Source organism: Dendrobates tinctorius, unplaced genomic scaffold (genome assembly GCF_039654945.1).
Source record: "Dendrobates tinctorius isolate UK_male_01 unplaced genomic scaffold, ASM3965494v1 ptg000010l, whole genome shotgun sequence".
NCBI classification, from domain to species: domain Eukaryota; kingdom Metazoa; phylum Chordata; class Amphibia; order Anura; family Dendrobatidae; genus Dendrobates; species Dendrobates tinctorius.
In genome coordinates, this window is record NW_027361678.1 from 5634621 (window position 1) to 5656182 (window position 21562).

A 21562-nucleotide genomic window follows, 5' to 3' on the forward strand; every position below is an offset into this window, starting at 1 on the left:
CCAGTCACCGATACACCAGAGGTCACTGGGAAGAAGAGATAACAAAACATGCAGAAATATAATATGCATATATGCAGGCCTGGCACCATCACCCGGGCGTGTGCCAGAGCCCATAACGCCCAGGCTACAAATTGTGACTGTGCCTAGTTTACACGCTGCATCTAAGGTGCCGGCTGTGTTGCACAGCTAGCTGCCGAGGTCTAACAACTGCGATCAGCGTTTATCCTCTCAAATGTCACTCATAACAGCGGCCAATAAGATGCTTGGAAATTGATGAAGGGTCTTTTCTGATTCCTATCGCCCTCCCAGCAACATGATCAGGCAGTGCTGAGGTCATAGCAGCCGTGACAGGTTTTACACGTATGTACACCTGTGACTAAGCTTCCTAGGATACCGGTTGTTTTACGATGCCTGGCAATATAACAGTGCGATGAGATAAAGATTGCAGGGTCCAATTCCCTGGGACGGGAAGTAAGAAATGTTACAAAAAAAATACGGAAGTCTTTGAAAATATTAAACAACGCTCATATATCCTTTTTCCAAAAATTCAATCTTTAAAAAAAAAATTAAATTACATATTTGGTAAGTGTCCAAAAAAACGTTGAGATGTTGGACTATTTATCCCGTAACAATAGAACCAAATTGACGTGTTGAAAGACGTATGACAAAAACCAACCACATCTCAGAGCAAAAAAAAACCAAAAAACTAATTATATATATATATATCGTATATATATAAAACATACATACAAAAAAAATCAAAACGCAAAGATGGTCCCTACAGGGATGGTGTGGAGCTGCCAAATAGCCACTACAGCAGCAAACCTGCACTCCGTGGCTCTCCCGCTGGGATAAACTACAACTCCCAGCAAGCCCTTGTATGCACGGAGCCTCAGGTCATGCTGGGAATCATAGTTCCTGCTTTAGAGGTGCTGACATCAGGGGGGAGCGGGCTGCCGTGCACCTATGCCTGTGTATTCGGCTGCAGTGTGACCCCTATAAGTGTCAGTGGATACAAATATACACATAAAATGCGCGGCAGCGATCACTTACGGCGGCGGCGGCTAGCTCTGGGCTGGTCACATGACCCGTTGTCTGGGAGCAGCGTCTCCCTCTCCTGGTGTCTAGCAGCTACTTCCGCCTTCTACGGTGTCCGGAGAGGACCAAATTCAGACAGGTAACACCTGCTGCTGCATTTTTTTGGTCAATTTTTTTCTTTTTTCTCTTTTTCTGTTGACTTATCAATTTCAGTTATGTGCTTTACTATTCACTGTTTGTGTGTATATATATATATATATTTATTTTACACCCACACGCCGCCACTAAATACATTTTTGAGCCCCTGACGATTGCACTCCGCATTTAATTATTATTTTGCTTTTTTGCAAACTGTCAGTGCCTGACCACTGTTTCCGACACCTTTTAATGCTCGAGGGTCCATTTGTATAGCAGCTTTACAGTATTAGAAAAAGTCCTTCTTTCTTCCAAAAATAGCGCCACACCGATTCACAGGCCACGGGTGGTACTGCAGTTTAGCTCCTGTGAGGCCGATAGCGGTGCTACCAGACAACCCTTGGATGAAAGAAGCCATTTTTTTATGTAGTCGTGCACCATCCTCTTGCAGATTGTTAGCAGATGTTGCTGGTGATGCGAGATGGAGTTGGGGCTAGTTATAATATTTTTGGGCGGCCCAAAGATTGTCTTATGGGTTTGAGTGTCCCTTTTCTTTCTTGCAGTCTCAAGACGCTCTGGCATCAAGCAAGGGATGTCCAGCATGGATCGCTTCCACATGAGCATGTGTGCGACGCCGCAGTCGCTGCATGCCCGCCCACCTGCATGTGCGGCAGGTAACCCCCACACTCCCTAGTCTAAAGAATACAAAAACCTCTTTAAGAATGGCTCTACATGGTGACTCCAGTCGCAAGAAACAGGTGTGAGCTTCTTTCTCCACTTGTGTTGCCTGGAGGCTATTGGTTTAACCCCTTCACGACTTTGCAACTTTCCTTTTTCGGGTTTTCATTTTTTGCTCCCCTTCTTCTCAGAGCCATAACTTTTTTTTTATTTTTTTGTTAATACGTGAAGGCTTGTTTTCTTGCGGGACGAGTTGTATTTTTTAATGACGCCATTGACTTTACCATATAGTGTGCTGGAAAACGGGAAAAAAATTCCAAGTGTGATGAAATTGCAAAAAAAAGTGCAATTCCACAACTGATTTTTTTTTTTACCATGTTAATTAAATGCCAAAATTGACCTGCCATTATGATTCTCCAGGTCATTACGAGTGTGCAGATACCAAACGATTGGCGTGTCTTATGACGCGCATCCGGTTTGCTCAAGTTAAATGCCGCTGTCAGAGATTGACAGCGGCAATTTAACATGTTAACAGCCACGGATGGATCACAATTCCACCCATGACTGTTAGAGGCACATGTCAGCTGATCAAATCAGCTGTCATGTGCCGGGAAAGATGCAGGCTCAGCACCGGAGCCTGCATCAAAGGCAGGGACATTACTGGTGACGTATCTATACGTCATAGGTCATCAAGGGGTTAATAACAGTAGTCATGGGTTTGGCGTTGCCCTTCACTGCTAAATTGAGGGAAAGGACGAGAAGTATTATCTCCTAAATCCAATTACTACTGTTCATCAAATTATTACGGAGTCATAAAAACACGTCCTGGACAAACCCAGAATTTTTATAAGGTCTCGATGGCAAATGCTAAAGTTGGATTCTTAGGCCGGTTTCACATTTGCGTAAAGGCCGCAGCGTCGGCCTGCGCACGGTTGCCGCGCCTCCGCCGGTAGCTCCGCCTCCGGGCGCATGACTCTGCATGCGTCATGCGTCCCCTATCTTTATCACTGAGGACGCAGGCCGTGCGCAGTATGCGTTTTGGCGGCGCCTGCATCCTTTTGACGGTGCGCCGACCAGCGCCAAGCGCAACCAGTTGTAATTTGGTTGCGCTTGGCGCACCGTCAAAAGGACGCAGGCGCCGCCAAATGCATTATGCGCACGGCCTGCGTCCTCAGTGATGAAGATAGGGGACGCATGACGCATGCAGCGTCATGCGCCCGGAGGCGGAGCTACCGGTGGAGGCGTGGCAGGGGCGGGGCTTAGCGGCGGCCGTGCGCAGGCCGACGCTGCGGCCTTTAACGCAAATGTGAAACCGGCCTTATTCAGCAATTTCTTTTTTTTCTGTTTTTTTTGTACAGGTTTAAAGACAAAAGTAAAAAAATCACAGTAATATATTACAATGCAACGAGGTGCCCTAATGTAAATACACTTAAAAGTAGCTACAAAAGTTATAAAACTGGCACAAAAATAAGCATCAAAGTGGGCACCGAAGGACGTTATTGAAAAGGTTAAATGACTTTGGGCCACTGATCTCACACCACCATTACATACATAGTGGTGCTCCACATCAAAGTGAGGTCACTACTGCCTGGCCCAAATATGTTCTGGGCATCAGAAGGGGCATCAAAGCTGGCAAATATTCAAATCTGAGAAAATTTGCTAAGTAAATGTTATTTCTCAGGGGTCAAATGAGTTTGGGCCACTGATTTCACACCACCAATACACACATAGTGATGCCCCTCATCAAATTCAGGCCACTGCAGCTTGGTACAAACAGGTACTGGGCATCATAATGGGCATCAACGCGGGCAAATGGCTAATTTTCACAGATTTGAATAAGTAACTGGTGTTTTCATGAGTTAGGCTGAGTGCAGACAGAGTTTTGAGCCCTGCGGATTTTTCCGTGCAGAATGGAAGAAATCCGCAGGTCAAATCACCTGCATTTTTCCTGCGGATTTCTTCCATTTTTCCTGCGGTTTCCTTGCAGTTTTTGTGCGATTTTCCACTGCGGACTCCCCCCTGCGGATTTGGAGACAGGGGAGGTGGAAAACCGCACAAAACAAGTGACATGCTGCGGATTTTGTACCGCAGGAAAACCGCGCGGAAAAATCCGCAACGTCTGCACAGCGTTTTTTTTTTTCATTCATTTTAAGGCTACTGTACATCACAATGCAGATATGCAACGTTTCTGCGTGGTAAAATCCGCTGCGGATCCGCTGCAAATCTGCATCGTGCACATGGCCTTAAAGGACTTTGTGCCCCTGATCTCCAACCACCATTACATACATAGTGATGGCTGCATCAAATATAGGCTATTCCAGCCTTGATCATAACGGTCAAAGTGGACAAATAGCCAATTTTCACAGGTTTGAATAAGCAACTGGTGTTACTTTTGCTACAAAGGGTACCTGTACTCAACTTATTTGCAGATTTGAAACACGCACGGCAGTTCAGGTTACTTAGCTGTAAAAAAAGAAAAAGCACAGTGGGCCGAGGTTTCTATAAATCAAATCCACTTTGTTCTAGCTGCGACACTCTGCATTTTTCTTTTGCACTATAAAAATATGCAGCATCAATAACTTATCGTGGGAATTTAACCTTATGGGGTGGACCCATCTGGAGAAGACGTCGCTGCACAAACCCTAAGAATGGCTTTGTCAGACTAGAAATGACGATAACGTGCGGGGGGCATGCATGTTTCCAGGGGTCAGATAATCAGTAGATTTCCCCTGGACAGTAAAGTCCGCTGCATCTTACAATACCAGCTCTGTGGATATGATTTTTATGAAATATATTTTTATGCCGTTTCGCATAGTAAACCTTACTTGAGTTACCTCCAACATTGTCTGATTTGCTATCCACTGCATGTCAATATTTTCTGAGGATTTCCTCTGTGGATTTCACCCTTTGTAATGCAAAAAAAAAGTGAAATCTGCAGGATATTTCTCCATTTGCACAGCAATATCCACATACAGTTGTGGCCAAAAGTATTGACACCCCTGCAATTCTGTCAGATAATACTCAGTTTCTTCCTGAAAATGATGGCAAACACAAATTCTTTGGTATTATCTTCATTTAATTTGTCTTAAATGAAAAAACATAAAAGAGAATGAAGCAAAAAGCAAAACATTGATCATTTCACACAAAACTCCAAAAATGGGCCAGACAAAAGTATTGGCACCCTCCGTCTAATACTTGGTTGCACAACCTTTAGCCATAATAACTGCGACCAACAGCTTCCGGTAACCATCAATGAGTTTCTTACAATGCTCTGCTAGAATTTTAGACCATTCTTCTTTGGCAAACTGCTCCAGGTCCCTGATATTTGAAGGGTGCCTTCTCCAAACTGCCATTTTTAGATCTCTCCACAGGTGTTCTATGGGATTCAGGTCTGGACTCATTGCTGGCCACCTTAGCAGTCTCCAGTGCTTTCTCTCAAACCATTTTCTAGTGCTTTTTGAAGTGTGTTTTGGGTCATTGTCCTGCTGGAAGACCCATGACCTCTGAGGGAGACCCAGCTTTCTCACACTGGGCCCTACATTATGCTGCAAAATTTGTTGGTATTCTTCAGACTTCATAATGCCATGCACACGGTCAAGCAGTCTAGTGCCAGAGGCAGCAAAGCAACCCCAAAACATCAGGGAACCTCCGCCATGTTTGACTGTAGGGACCGTGTTCTTTTCTTTGAATGCCTCTTTTTTTCTCCTGTAAACTCTATGTTGATGCCTTTGCCAAAAAAGCTCTACTTTTGTCTCATCTGACCAGAGAACATTCTTCCAAAACGTTTTAGGCTTTTTCAGGTAAGTTTTGGCAAACTCCAGCCTGGCTTTTTTATGTCTCGGGGTAAGAAGTGGGGTCTTCCTGGGTCTCCTACCATACAGCCCCTTTTCATTCAGACGCCGACCGATAGTACGGGTTGACAGTGTTTTACCCTCAGACTGCAGGGCAGCTTGAACTTGTTTGGATGTTAGTCGAGGTTCTTTATCCAACATCCGCACAATCTTGCGTTGAAATCTCTTGTCAATTATTCTTTTCTGTCCACATCTAGGGAGGTTAGCCACAGTGCCATGGGCTTTAAACTTCTTGATGACACTGCGCACGGTAGACACAGGAGCATTCAGGTCTTTGGAGATGGACTAGTAGCCTAGAGATTGCTCATGCTTCCTCACAATTTGGTTTCTCAAGTCCTCATACAGTTCTTTGGTCTTCTTTCTTTTCTCCATGCTCAATGTGGTGTACACAAGGACACAGGACAGAGGTTGAGTCAACTTTAATCCATGTCAACTGGCTCCAAGTGTGATTTAGTTATTGCCAACACCTGTTAGGTGCCACAGGTAAGTTACAGGTGCTGTTAATTACACAAATTAGAGAAGCATCACATGATTTTTCGAACAGTGCCAATACTTTTGTCCACCCTCTTTTTTATGTTTGGTGTGGAATTATATCCAATTTGGCTTTAGGACAATTCTTTTTGTGTTTTTTCATTTAAGACAAATTAAATGAAGATAATAATACCAAAGAATTTGTGTTTGCAATCATTTTCAGGAAGAAACTGAGTATTATCTGATAGAATTGCAGGGGTGTCAATACTTTTGGCCACAACTGTAAGTTAGTGCAGAAATTTAAAGGAGTTGTCCGACCTTAGTCTACGTGTCTGGAGTTACTCTGTGTGACATCAAACTTGTGAAATCTCACATCACGCTCACTGCACACTGAGGATTCGCTGGAGGAGCAGGGAAGTATGTGGTTTGCATACTTACGGCCACATTTCAACTAGACATGTCCGGCCTCACTCAATATACCTTGTATAGAGCAAGACTGCGTCCATCTAGTTGGCATGTGACCGCATGTATGGAAATTAGATACTTGTTGTACGCACCTGCCTCTTCCGCCACTGAAGAATCCTCTCAGAGCACAGTAGGGGCTATGTGAGATTTCACAAGGCTAGACAACTCCTTTAATTGCAAATATGTCTTATGTGATTGCACCTCCATGCAGATATTGCAGGCGATACTGCAGTCATGCTCGTGGCTTGGAGGACAGATCTGTGCCCACCGAGATCTTCATGTCTGCAACCTCTTAATTAACATGTTCATGGACATTATGGTTTTCTCCTCTATGTGTTTTAAACTCACTTTCAATCCTTTTAGGGTAGGTTCACGCTGTTTTTTTGGTAGTTTTTTTAGGCAGAAACTCTCCAACTCTCCAATCAAAACTTGTAAGTTTTGAGAATTTCTGCTCCAAAAACTCAGCAAAAACAGTGTGAACACACCTGTAAGGTTAAATCTCACAGTTCTTTGTAGTGGAGCAGTAGCCTGTATGTCAGCTTTGGTTATGCACTTGGATGACCACATTGGTTCATAGGCATTCATCACCTCGGGATAATTGCCCAGATTATTATCATGCTCCATTGCACCAGTCTTTTCATTAACGATAACCATGCACATATCTCAATGTAGACTGTTTCACTATGAAACATTGGGTCAATACTATACACAATTAGAAGACGACTGTCATTGAGTCAAAGGTTGTCTCTTATAAGACTATAATAGAGAGAATGAGACAGACTCTTTCAGCATCTCTTCCTCAGGTTCTTCTGTTTACGGGATAGATTTCCTGAGACCTTCACCGATCAGATGTTGAAATATCATAGGACATATGACTCATCTAATTCAGATGAAAACCCTTTTAAAAAGTTGTTAAGCTAAAAATATCCTGGTCCAATTTCCCCTGTTAGGGCATACAAGCATCACAGGGAGAGGGTCTCCTGTTTGGAACCTGGTTTTTGAGCCAGAGAGTTGTTCTCCTGGCAAAAAATATAACTGCCTGCAGCGGTCACGATGTGTACAGTTATCAGACTACATTCACATATCTGTGTGCTGTCCGGTTTTTTCCAGCACACTTAACCATAGAGTATCAGTGATTCATACACACATCAGTTAAATTTTTTTTTTTTAAAAAAGCGTATTCATGTCCTGCCGATTAAAATCATGTCCTATTCTTACCCGGATCAGACTTGGTTATTAGTCTCTAGTGGGGTCTATATAAAACAAGAAACTCAAAAGACGTACTTTCTACGTTTTGCACAGATTGCAAAAAAAAAGACACGGATGTGTGAACGACCGCTATTCTGGCTAGAAGAACAGATAGTGGGGGGCAGTCGAATGTATAGCATCACTGTTTGTCCTATACATATAGAATTGATTTAGTTTAAAGGGTATATTAGACACTGCATGATTTCAGCCATGTAAGTTTTACTCTGAAACTCTAGAGACCAAGCCGCACTGGAGACAAGTCAGAGACCAAGCCACACTGGAGACAAGTCCTATCGGTCATTGGCAGTAGATTTTTGTTGGCGGATCCGTTTTTTTCCCATTGACTGACTCTCTCTCGACACGGTTCCTTTAAAATTCTACCTTACACGGATCCATCAAAACAAGGGTCCGGTGCCACCCTTTTTTTTTCAATCCGCCTACGGATCCGTTTTCCGCCATTTTGGCAGATTTCGACTGAGCAGAAAAACGGATGTGTGAAACAGGCCTTAGTCCTGTCATGAGTTTGTGTGATCAGGTAGTTTAGAGGTTAATCTGGACAGCCTCACTCTGAGATTCTGGGAGGCTTTTTATAGCCTCATTGTGGGCTCACTCCTTGTCGCTTATACTCAGACCCTTGGCCAGTGTGTGACCCTGGTGTGCTTTGTGACTGTGATACTTTGTGCTTGCTTGGTTTTGATCCGCTTCTGTCCCTGTTACGAGTTCTGCCTGTTCCTTTTGTACTGCTCTGCTATTCCCGTGTATGACTCTTTTGCCTTGGACCTGACTACTCTCTGACTGCCTCCCTTGTACTGCGTTGCTGTCTCTGTGTATGATTCATTGCTTACGTTTTGACTATTCTCTGCTTGTCCGTCTGGTACCGCGCCATCCTCCCCGTGTATGACCCCCGCTTGTCTGACCTGAGTTTCCCTAGCCTTTGCTCCAGGATTCCTGTAATAGAACTCTATCCTGCAGAAGGACGCTGAGCCACGCCCCCTGTGGTCACATGATCGTAGGTTCTTGTACTGCTAAACTACTTTCAGTGTCGCAGGTCCTGTTGTCTGAACTTTCCCTGCAGTATCGGACTCCGGGTCCTCCCGTAGTCTGGGTGAGTAACCCTGTTTAGGCGTGGCAGTCTGCCGGCGCTGACAGGATCCTGATAAGTCCCCTGCGTAGCTTGGTCCCCGTCTGACTTCTAGAGTATATTTTTCTTTCAAATTCCGCCGTGTTTTGAAGTGAAGCAAACATGGCTGAAATCATACAGCCAGTCTCTGGTACTTGGATTGGGCAGCATATATCTGCCATCAGGTCCCCTTTAAGCTAAAGAATGCTAGTCGATCGTCCCTGCACTGTTTTGATAGAGCTGCTGCATTCCGATAGCATTCGAGAATTTTCCAGCTGGCGTCAGTATCAAATGAGTGGCCGGTGTGCTGCACCACCCCACCAATCATATAGATGCTCTATAATAAGGCTGTCAATAAAAAAAGCACTACCATGGCAACTCATTGGCGCACGGCAATCATTTTTTGCAAGGTGGCCAATAGCCACCAAAAACTGGCTGGTATTACGCACTAAAAATCCACTGTCAGAGATTGAGATTTAAGCCGGAGTCACACTTGCGAGGAATACGGATGACTATGCGAGTGCTGTCCTATTTTTATGCACTGGTGTCCTTTGAAAAGCCAGCAATTCATGTGCGGTTATACAGTAAAATCACACTGACAGCTTAGAAAACAATAGATAGAATAGATATATACAATACATATATATATATATATATATATATATGATATATATATCAGTGACATACATATATGTATTTATATTGCATAGATAGAAGAAAAGCCAGTAATTCATATGCGGTGTAAAGTAAAATCACACTGACAGGGTAGAAAAAAATAGATATATCCACATAGAATACATATGTGTGTATGTGTATATATATATATATATATATATTATATATATATACAAAAAATTGGACAGCACAATACAATATGGCGGGTACCCAGGCCTCCTCAGCAATATCCCATACTTGCCAAATCCCGACCAAAACATGTAGGAAGGCAGCACTCCAAGTTGCAATGGTGAAAACAAGTGGCGTTTATTTAGATCCACATAGCATGGCGACGTTTCGTCTCACAATGAGACTTTATATATATATATATATATATACTAGATGGAGGCCTGATGCTATCGCATCGGGAGGGTGGTAATGTCATGATGGGGGCAGGCTTTAGAGCGTTGAGAATCTCTCTCCCCCCCCCCCCATGTGCTCACCCACCTATCCACTCTCGCTTTCCCAATGCGCTGACTTCTCCCGTCTGTGCTCTCTTTTACCTTCAGTCAGTGAATCATTCGGCTGATCCCGGCGGTGGCGTGTTCGCGACGGTGTTCCGCTGGTGGTACCGGGCAAGAGGCTGCATACAGCGTATACAGTGTGTGTGTGGTGTGTACAGCATATACAGAGTGTCTGGTGCGTACAGCATATACAGTGTGTAGTGCGTACGGCGTATACAGTGTGTGTGTGTGGTGCGACGGAGGCTGGTACCACCAGCAGTTTAGATATTGAGACACTTGGGTGTCCCAATATGGCGGTTGGTGAACTTCCGCTGCTTGGAATTCTGGAATCCGGACACATCTGGACGGAACAGAATGTGAAGACATTACAAGGTAAGTACAGTATATATTAGATACTGTATATACAGGGTGGGCCATTTATATTGATACACCTAAATAAAATGGGAATGGTTGGTGATATCAAATTCCTGTTTGTGGCACATTAATATATGGGAGCGGGAAAACTTTTCAAGATGGGTGGTGACCATGGCGGCCATTTTAGATCCAACTTTATTTTTTTCAATGGGAAGAGGGTCATGTGACACAAACTTATTGAGAATTTCACAAGAAAAACAATGGTGTGCTTGGTTTTGACGTAACTTTATTCTTTCATGAGTTATTTACAAGTTTCTCTTTGTTTACAGCCATTGACATGTCGCAGAGGTTATCACGTGAGGAGCAGATAGAAATTGTGTTGATGTCTGGTGAACGCAGTACCCGGGTCATTGCAGCAGATTTCAGTGCAATACACCCTACACAAGAAAACTGTCACCATTCCCATTTTATTTAGGTGTATCCATATAAATGGCCCACCCAAAAAAGTTTGCCTCATCACTGAACATAATGTTCTGTGTAAACTGAGGATCCTGCTCCAATTTTTGTCTTGCCCATTCTGCAAATTCAGCATGCCGATCTGGGTCACCAACCATTCCCATTTTATTTTTAGGTGTAGCCATATAAATGACCCACCCTGTATGTGTGTGTGTGTATATATATATGTTACAGAACCACTCAGCACCCAGAATATGTTGTGCAGTTATATGTATATATAATAGGTTCCATTTGAGATGCATGTCCCTAATGTATCAGCAGTGTCCGCCCTCCCCCCACCTTTGTAATTCCACAGTAAACATCCGCAGGCTCCAGCCACCTGCGGCTTTTGTAATGCATGTCTGGCCTGACACTTGTCTATTGGCCGGCCCTCTGTATTTGTGTGATATATTCTGTGTCCTGTGAGTAAAGTGTTGTCAGACTGGAAATACATGGAGAAGCAGTGATCTTTTATATGCGTCCATGTAACCCAGGGATTCCAGCCAGTGTCATTCATTCAGACTCCAGCCAACGCAGAGCGGACCTCCGAAAACACGGGGTGGTACTGAAAGAGGTACCCCAGCTTGGTAGACCCCGTTACACTGGTGGCAGACAGCAGGATTTGATACCCCTTCTACAGGAGGAAAGGAATGAATGGAAAATAACTACCAGAAAGTTAAAGAGGACTACATTAAAATATCTGGTGGAATCTCGAGGGTTGATCGCCAGCAACAAAACAAAAGCGGATTTGATAGCAGCCATCATGGAACACGCCAGTGCAGCGCCCCCCCAATGTGAACGTGGAGGAGACAGAATTCCAGAGGGAGGTAAAGAACAGACTGGCGTTCTATGGCCCAAACCCTGCGGTCGAGATCATACGAGAGGTGATGGCTGATGTGCGTACTGATCTGAAGGAAAAGATGGCCGAGCGGACCAGGATAGGGCTAGCCAAGATGGAGATGGCAGAGCGGACCAAAGTGGAGCTGGCCAAGATGGAGATGGCAGAGTGGAGAGAGGAGAGCCAGCGAGCAGGGGGAGCTCTGGCCTTCGACCAGGTACCTTCAACAGTAAGCCACAAAAAGATCCAGTATAATGCCTTCCGACAGTTGGGGGAGGCAGAGGAACACATTGATGGCTTTCTGCAGGACTTTGAGCGGCAGTGTGCCCTTCATCAAGTGAAGCCGGAGGAACGGGTTCAGATTCTGGCCAGCAAGCTGACAGGCCGAGCAGCGGACGCCTATCGCACGGTACCTGATGAGGACTGTATGGACTATGAGCGGATCAAAGAAGTGATCTTGGCCCGTTATGCGCTGACACCAGAGGCCTATAGCCAAAAGTTCCGCGGACTTATAAAACGCGTAACCGATACCCACGCTGAATGGGCCTGTGAATTACGGCGGTCACTGCTACAGTGGGTACAAGGGAGCCAAGCAACCACTAAGGAGGACGTCCTCCAGCTCTTTCTGTTAGAATAATTCTTTAATGGACTAAACCCCGAGACACAGGAATGGCTTCGGGACAGGCGGCCAACGACTCTTGAGGAAGCCGCTCATCTGGCCGATGAACCTCATCATGCCAGGAGGCCGCAGTTCTCCGGATCAAAGGTGGTCACTAGGGGCCCACCCATGGACCTGGAGGGCCCCAAACCACCAAAGATTGTAGGGGGATCAGCTAGAAACCTGGCCTACCACAGTCCCCCTGGGGCGCGATGCCACACCTGCCATCAGCTGGGCCACCTGCAAAGACAATGCCCCAACCGGACTCAGCATACCCAGTGGCCAAAGGCGGGAACAGCTACCTTCAGCCGGGCTACTGTACACTGCTACCAAGGCGAAGCTGACCCGGCATTGGGGGCTACGACTAACCAAGGGGTGGAAGAGATGGAGGAAGTGCTGCATGAAGTAGACCCCGTGCAGGCAGCCCGGGCAGATAATCAACAACAGCATCGACAGGTCGTGTGGGTTAATGGGAAACGTATGCAGGGACTAAGATTCCGGAGCAACTTTGACCCTTGTAAAGCCTCATCTCGTCCGGGACCAAGAGAAGACGGACCGGACAGTGGCAGTCCGTGTAGCAGGGGGAGCTATACATCGACTACCCACTGCCAGGATTCACCTGAACTGGGGAGTCGGGGATGGCCTTGTTGAGGTCGACTTGATGGAGCATTTGCCTGCAGACGTCTTGCTGGGAAATGACTTGGGGCCCATGTTGTCTGCATTCTCGGTGGCCCCTCAGGCTGAGACCTATCCTGTGACCACCCGGAGACAAGCTCGAGCTGCGGAGGCGGACTCACACTCAGAGGAGGCCCAGGTAAGGCATACCAGCGCTGCACGTATTCCCATAGCCAGACACATTTCTTGGGCCACCCCAGATGAATTTAAGAGGGAGTTACTTGAGGATCCTTCATTAGAGGGATATCGTGGGAAGGCACAGGAGGGGAGAGGAGTACTGGAAGGGGAACAGTTTGTATGGAAGCAGGGACTCCTCTACCGGATCACATAGCAGCACCACACAGGGACGAGCCCCACTATAAAACAGCTGGTAGTTCCCAAGAAGTTTAGGCAGGAGCTACTGCGAATCTCTCATGATATACCCTTGGCCGGGCACTTCAGCGTGAGTCGCACCAGGCATCGTCTGAAAAACTTCTTTTGGCCGGGGGTAACTTATGATGTTCGTCAGTACTGCCAGACCTGTGACAGTTGTCAGCGCATTGGCAAGAGGGGGGATCGATGCAAGGCCAAATTACGCCCCCTCCCCATTGTGGAGGAACCAATTAGCCGAGTAGCGGTCGATCTGATAGGGCCGTTAGCCAAACCCAGTCCGTCCGGGAAAAAGTATATATTGACCGCGGTAGATTATGCCACACGGTATCCAGAGGCGGTTGCGTTACCTAACATACTGGCAGAGACGGTGGCAGCCGCCCTGCTCCAGGTTTTCTCACGGGTTGGATTTCCCCGGGAGAATATCTTGGACCAGGGTACCCAGTTTACAGCAGAGGTGACCAACCAACTGTGGAAGCTGTGCGGCGTAAAGTCCATTAGAAGCGCCCCGTACCACCCGCAAACCAATGGGTTGTGTGAACGCTTTAACGGGACATTAAAACAGCTCATTGGGACTTTTACCAGGACCTACAGGGACTGGGAGAAATTCTTGCCACACCTCCTGTTTGCCTATCGGGAGGTGCCCCAAGAATCCACGGGGTTCTCCCCGTTCGAGCTGGTATACGGGAGACGGGTAAGGGGACCCCTAGACTTAGTGCTGGACACTGGGAAGGGGAGGGCCTCATAGAAGGGGTACCTATTGTACCCTATGTGCTGGAATTCCGGGACCGCCTACAGGAGCTGACTCAGGCTGTACGTGAGAATATGCAGGCGACCCAGCGGCGCCAGCGCATATGGTACGATCGGAGGGCCAGAGAGTGCACTTTGGAAATAGGACAGAAGGTCCTGGTGTTAGAGCCCACTAAGCAGAGTAAGTTTCAAGCTGCATGGCAGGGGCCCTACCAGGTAGTGGGGAAAATAGCTGACACAACCTATAATGTCGCCGATTGTGACGACCCCAGGGTTATCCGCATGTTCCACGTGAATATGCTGAACCCCTACCGGGAGCGTCCTGAAGAGGTAGTGGCCATCTGTGCACCTGAAGCAGAGGATTTAGCCGGACTTCCCTTGCCGGATGTCTTAGGGGAAAGGACTCAGTCTAAAACATGGGACCAGGTACACTTGGGTGAAGACCTAGGCCCCCGGGAGAGACAGCAGGCGGAGGCATTGTTGAGGCTGCGACAGAGGATGTTTTCAGAGAGACCGGGGTACACTCGCCTGGCACAACACAAGGTTGAGACCCAGGATCAGACCCCCCTGCGACAAAACCCCTTCTGCGTCCCTGAGTCTGTACGAGAGGGGATGCGACAAGAGATGTTGCTTTTAGGGGTCATTGAAGAGTCAGATAGTCCCTGGGCTTCCCCCCGTAGTGTTAGTGCCCAAGAAGGATGGGACTACACGGTTTTGTGTAGACTATCATAAGCTCAATGAGAAAAAAGTGACGAATGCATATCCCATGCCGCGTGTGGCTGAGTTGTTAGACCACCATCGATCTATGCAAAGGCTACTGGCAGATTCCCCTTAGTCCTGACGCTATTCCCAAGTCGGCATTTGTCACCCCGTTCGGCTTATTCCAGTTTCGAGTTATGCCATTTGGGATGAAGAATGCCTCGGCGACCTTCCAAAGGCTGGCTGACCAGCTTCTGGATGGTCTCCAGGACTATGCTTGTGCCTACCTGGACGACATCGCCATCTACAGTGCGACATGGGAAGAACATCTAAATCACCTAGAAACAGTATTGGACAGGATCCACCACGCCGGAATCACCCTGAACCCAAGCAAGTGTCACGTGGGCAAAGCAGAGGTTCAGTATTTAGGGCATTGGGTGGGAAGTGGGAAACAGCGACCAGAACCAGCCAAATTGAGGCCATAGCCAAATGGCCCATGCCACGCACTAAAACCCAGGTCATGGCATTTCTAGGGACAGCGGGGTATTACAGGAAATTCGTTCCCAATTACAGCAGCGTAGCCAAGCCCCTCACTGATTTGACCCGTAAGAACCAACCCCGCCAGGTAACCTGGACCTCAGAGTGTGAGGAAGCCTTCCGCCTACTAAAGGACGCCCTCACCAATACCCCTGTATTGGCCGCACCCGATCCAACTACACATTTCCTTGTTCATACAGACGCTTCTATGTTTGGATTGGGGGCAGTACTGAGCCAAGTCGGGCCGAACAGCCAAGAACACCCGGTAGCTTACCTGAGTTGGAAACTACTGCCCCGTGAAGTAAGCTATGCGGCCATCGAGAAGGAGTGCCTGGCGGTAGTATGGGCACTAGGGTGACCGGATCTCATATGGGGGGAAAAAATGTCAGAATCTTGTTCGTCTGGACCCCACAAAACGATTCCCCTTTCCAGATGTTGAGATAGCCAAAATTTGAGCTCGATCAAACGACGTTAACCCGTGCCGCTCGTCGCTCAAAGTTTGAAAAAATCCAAATTGAGGTATTTTAAGATTTAGGTATTTTGCATAGTCTGTTAGACTATAAAGAATGTGACAACAACATTGCAGAAATAGCCCTGACCAAATTTTCGAACCATTTGTGGTATTTGAATGCAGAGTTGGTGGGATTATCGTTTTTTGATCCCACCATTACAGACAATGAAAAGTTGTTAAAGGCTAATAAATTGCTCAGTAGCACAGATGAACCATCAGAGAACGCTAACCTACATGAGTTGATAATTTTACATAGTTATCTAATCTATTCTAGAGCTTTTGTTAAAGTAGTTTTTGAAACGTCAGAATATAATGCTCGGCATTTGCTTACAACTTGCAGGACATATTGCTTTTGTTTTTCATCTTTTGTCAGAAGGTCGTTAAAGTCGGTTACTCCCTACCACTTTTAATTTTTCTTTCCTAACTTTTGGATTTACAACCCTAGCGTGCTCTGATGGTTCATCTGTGCTATCTGCATTCAAATACCACAAATGGTTCGAAAATTTGGTCAGGGCTATTTCTGCAATGTTGTTGTCACATTCTTTATAGTCTAACAGACTATGCAAAATACCTAAATCTTAAAATACCTCAATTTGGATTTTTTCAAACTTTGAGCGACGAGCGGCACGGGTTAACGTCGTTTGATCGAGCTCAAATTTTGGCTCTCTCAATATCTGGAAAGGGGAATCGTTTTGTGGGGTCCAGACGGACAAAATTCCGACATCGATTTTTTGTGGTCACCCTAATGGGCACTCAAGAAGTTGCAACCATATTTGTATGGACGACAGTTTTCCCTCCTAACGGACCATAATCCCCTAGTCTGGCTTAATCGGGTCTGTGGAGACAACGCCAGATTGCTGCGGTGGAGTTTAGCCCTGCAACCTCTGGACTTCACCATCCACTACAGACCTGGCAAACAAAATGGTAACGCCGATGGACTAAGTCGACAAACGGAACTTGTACCAACCCCATAAACTTCGGTCATCCCCAAACCAATCCGTTGAGGATCAGACTGTGTATGCCGATCGCGTCGCTGAAAAGGGGAGCCGTGTTACAGAACCACTCAGCACCCAGAATATGTTGTGCAGTTATATGTATATATAATAGGTTCCATGTGAGATGCATGTCCCTAATGTATCAGCAGTGTCCGCCCTCCCCCCACCTTTGTAATTCCCACAGTAAACATCCGCAGGCTTTGGCCACCTGCGGCTTTTGTAATGCATGTCTGGCCTGACGCTTGTCTATTGGCCGGCCCTCTGTATCTGTGTGATATATTCTGTGTCCTGTGAGTAAAGTGTTGTCAGACTGGAAATACATGGAGAAGCAGTGATCTTTTATATGCGCCCATGTAACCCAGGGATTCCAGCCAGCGTCATTCATTCAGACTCCAGCCAACGCAGAGCGGACCTTCGAAAACACGGGGTACTGAAAGAGGTACCCCAGCTTGGTAGACCCCATTACTATATATATATCAAAAAAAGGGCAGCACTACCAAAATTAAATAGTTGGTGCAAAACCTATTCAGCAGTGTCCCAACAGCCAAATTAACAAAAGTAAAAAAAATAGGCAGCACTCAAATTAAATGTGAAAAAAAAGTGGATACTTTACTGATCCTCAAGTGGCAACGTTTCAACGGTGACCCGTCTTTATCAAGCCAAATAAAGATAAAGACGGGTCACCGTTGAAACGTTGCCACTTGAGGATCAGTAAAGTATCCACTTTTTTTTCACATTTAATTTGAGTGCTGCCTATTTTTTTTTTTATATATATATATATATATATATATATATATATATATATATATATACACACAGTGGGGAAAAAAAGTATTTAGTCAGTCAGCAATAGTGCAAGTTCCACCACTTAAAAAGATGAGAGGCGTCTGTAATTTACATCATAGGTAGACCTCAACTATGGGAGACAAACTGAGAAAAAAAAATCCAGAAAATCACATTGTCTGTTTTTTTTCATTTTATTTGCATATTATGGTGGAAAATAAGTATTTGGTCAGAAACAAGCAATCAAGATTTCTGGCTCTCACAGACCTGTAACTTCTTCTTTAAGAGTCTCCTCTTTCCTCCACTCATTACCTGTAGTAATGGCACCTGTTTAAACTTGTTATCAGTATAAAAAGACACCTGTGCACACCCTCAAACAGTCTGACTCCAAACTCCACTATGGTGAAGACCAAAGAGCTGTCAAAGGACACCAGAAACAAAATTGTAGCCCTGCACCAGGCTGGGAAGACTGAATCTGCAATAGCCAACCAGCTTGGAGTGAAGAAATCAACTGTGGGAGCAATAATTAGAAAATGGAAGACATACAAGACCACTGATAATCTCCCTCGATCTGGTGCTCCACGCAAAATCCCACCCCGTGGGGTCAGAATGATCACAAGAACGGTGACCAAAAATCCCAGAACCCCACCCCGTGGGGTCAGAATGATCACAAGAACGGTGAGCAAAAATCCCAGAACCACGCGGGGGGACCTAGTGAATGAACTGCAGAGAGCTGGGACCAATGTAACAAGGCCTACCATAAGTAACACACTACGCCACCATGGACTCAGATCCTGCAGTGCCAGACGTGTCCCACTGCTTAAGCCTGTACATGTCCGGGCCCGTCTGAAGTTTGCTAGAGAGCATTTGGATGATCCAGAGGAGTTTTGGGAGAATGTCCTATGGTCTGATGAAACCAAACTGGAACTGTTTGGTAGAAACACAACTTGTCGTGTTTGGAGGAAAAAGAATACTGAGTTGCATCCATCAAACACCATACCTACTGTAAAGCATGGTGGTGGAAACATAATGCTTTGGGGCTGTTTCTCTGCAAAGGGGCCAGGACGACTGATCCGGGTACATGAAAGAATGAATGGGGCCATGTATCGTGAGATTTTGAGTGCAAACCTCCTTCCATCAGCAAGGGCATTGAAGATGAAACGTGGCTGGGTCTTTCAACATGACAATGATCCAAAGCACACCGCCAGGGCAACGAAGGAGTGGCTTCGTAAGAAGCATTTCAAGGTCCTGGAGTGGCCTAGCCAGTCTCCTGATCTCAACCCTATAGAAAACCTTTGGAGGGAGTTGAAAGTCCGTGTTGCTAAGCGAAAAGCCAAAAACATCACTGCTCTAGAGGAGATCTGCATGGAGGAATGGGCCAACATACCAACAACAGTGTGTGGCAACCTTGTGAAGACTTACAGAAAACGTTTAACCTCTGTCATTGCCAACAAAGGATATATCACAAAGTATTGAGATGAAATTTTGTTTCTGACCAAATACTTATTTTCCACCATAATATGCAAATAAAATGAAAAAAAAAAACAGACAATGTGATTTTCTGGATTTTTTTTTCTCAGTTTGTCTCCCATAGTTGAGGTCTACCTATGATGTAAATTACAGACGCCTCTCATCTTTTTAAGTGGTGGAACTTGCACTATTGCTGACTGACTAAATACTTTTTTTCCCCACTGTGTATATATATATATATATATATATATATATATATATATATATATACATACCGTATTTTTCGGACTATAAGACGCACTGGACCATAAGACGCACCCCAGTTTTCAGAAGGAAAATAGGGAAAAAAAATAATAATGTGTCAAATGGGGTCCGTCTTACAGTCCGAATTCAGCTTACCTGGGAAGGGATCCGGCACAGGTGGAGAAGTAGTCACAGGGGTCATTCAGTGGTCCAGGCGCGTGCGGTGGCGGTGGCTCTGTGCTGGGGCAGCTGTGCTGGGGCAGCTGCGCTGGGGCTGGGGCGGGTGGGCTGGGCTGGGGCAGGGGCAGCTGGGCTGGGGCTGGGGCAGGTGGGCTGGGGCAGGGGCAGCTGGGCTGGGGCAGCTGTGCTCTGCGATGGTGGCAGCGGGCGGCGCTCTGCGGTGCGGTGGTGGCAGCGGACTGTGCTCCGGTGCAGGGGCGGCGGCTCCGCCGGCGTTTCTTCGCAGCCTGGGGGCCCCCCGCACACCCCTTGCTGGGCGCCGCCATGTTGCGGTGGCCTCCGGGAGCATGGACGCCGGCAAGATGGCCGCCGGTCCGGGGACGGCGCATGTGCAGCTTCAGATCTCGTGCCGAGATCTCGGGGGACGAGATTCAAATCTCGGCAACGAGATCTCGTCCCCCGAGATCTCGGGACGAGATCTGAAGCTGCGCATGCGCCGTCCCCGGACCGGCGGCCATATTGCCGGCGTCCATGCTCCCGGAGGCCACCGCAACATGGCGGCGCCCAGCAAGGGGTGTGCGGGGGGCCTCCGGGCTGCGAAGAAACGCCGGCGGAGCCGCCGCCCCTGCACCGGAGCCGCCGCCCCTGCACCGGAGCACAGCCCGCTGCCACCACCGCACCGCGCCACCTGCTGCCACCACCGCACCGCAGAGCCTCGCCGGCTGCCACCAACGCACCAGGTACCGTGCATTGCGACCATAAGACACACCCCCCACAATTTTGGGTGCGTCTTATGGTCCGAAAAATACGGTGTGTGTATATATATATATATATATATATATATATATATATATATATATATATTATACATACATACACACACAAAAAAAAGACCAGCACCTCCTAGTGTGAACACGTGCAAGCTGCAAAAACTGCACAATATAGAGAAAAAGAATACAGCAGCACATGTAAATGAGTCTAGGCCATGTGAAAGCACAGTAAAACATTAAAACCATTCAATTTAGATAATCCTCATAAAAAAATTTTTTTCAAAAAAAATTTTTTTTTACTTACAGTAAGATGAAAATGAAGGTTCTGAGTGCACAAATTGGCCAATTCATGTAAGCCCATCAACCATGGCAAGGTGACCTCCCCCTGATGGGTCCCTGCTCTACCTACGGTACATAAGCCACTTCTGGGCCACCAGCCTACAATTTGACAAATATGTCACTACCGGGCTAAGCCTACAATTTATGGGCAGGTAGAGCTGATTGCGGCCACCTGCAAGGCCAATGGGAGGGGTGCAAGATCAGACTGGAGGAAGCTAGCATCCAGCAACTAAACAGACAAAAAAAAAAAAGACCTGCGCTTCCTAGTGTGAACACGTGCAAGCTGCAAAAATTGCACAATATAGAAAAAAAGAATACAGCAACACATGTACATTCAAAATAAAGTATGAAAAAATGAGGGAAAAATATTTAGCCACAAAAAATTCTGTTTTATGTAAAAACTAAAGTAAAGAGGACGACTTGTATCGTAACCTATACCAAAAACGCCATAAAAAATGTGAAAAATGCCAAAAAAAAGATCGAAAAGTCACTGAAAATGTCATCTTTTCCCGCAAACAACGCGTCCTTTTATAATCACATTTTTTCTATGTGCAGTCCATTTACCCGTCTCATTTTGAGACCCCTGTTTAACCCATATCAGAAGACCAGTACTTATAAAAACATATGATAGTTGGACACCTTGTTGAACGTTTTGCATTGGGGGCCATGAGCTTTACGTAACACCACTGCTTCTCCTGAAAAGCTGCGTATA

General features: G+C 46.3%; 1 protein-coding gene across 7 annotated transcripts in view; it reads right to left on the reverse strand.

The window, feature by feature from the left end:
- The window catches only part of TMEM260 (transmembrane protein 260), a 128078-nt gene extending 107158 nt beyond the window's left edge, over positions 1-20920 (reverse strand). Inside the window, exon 1 of one of the 7 annotated variants that reach the window (XM_073585941.1) lies at positions 20816-20920. The gene's annotated coding sequence lies outside the window, so the exon portion shown is untranslated. Of the gene's footprint in view, positions 1-750; positions 1001-1053; positions 1189-20815 lie in introns of those variants that run through there. The other 6 variants (XM_073585918.1, XM_073585929.1, XM_073585937.1 and 3 more) reach the window with 6 other exon arrangements.
- Between the last annotated feature and the right edge of the window lie 642 nt (positions 20921-21562).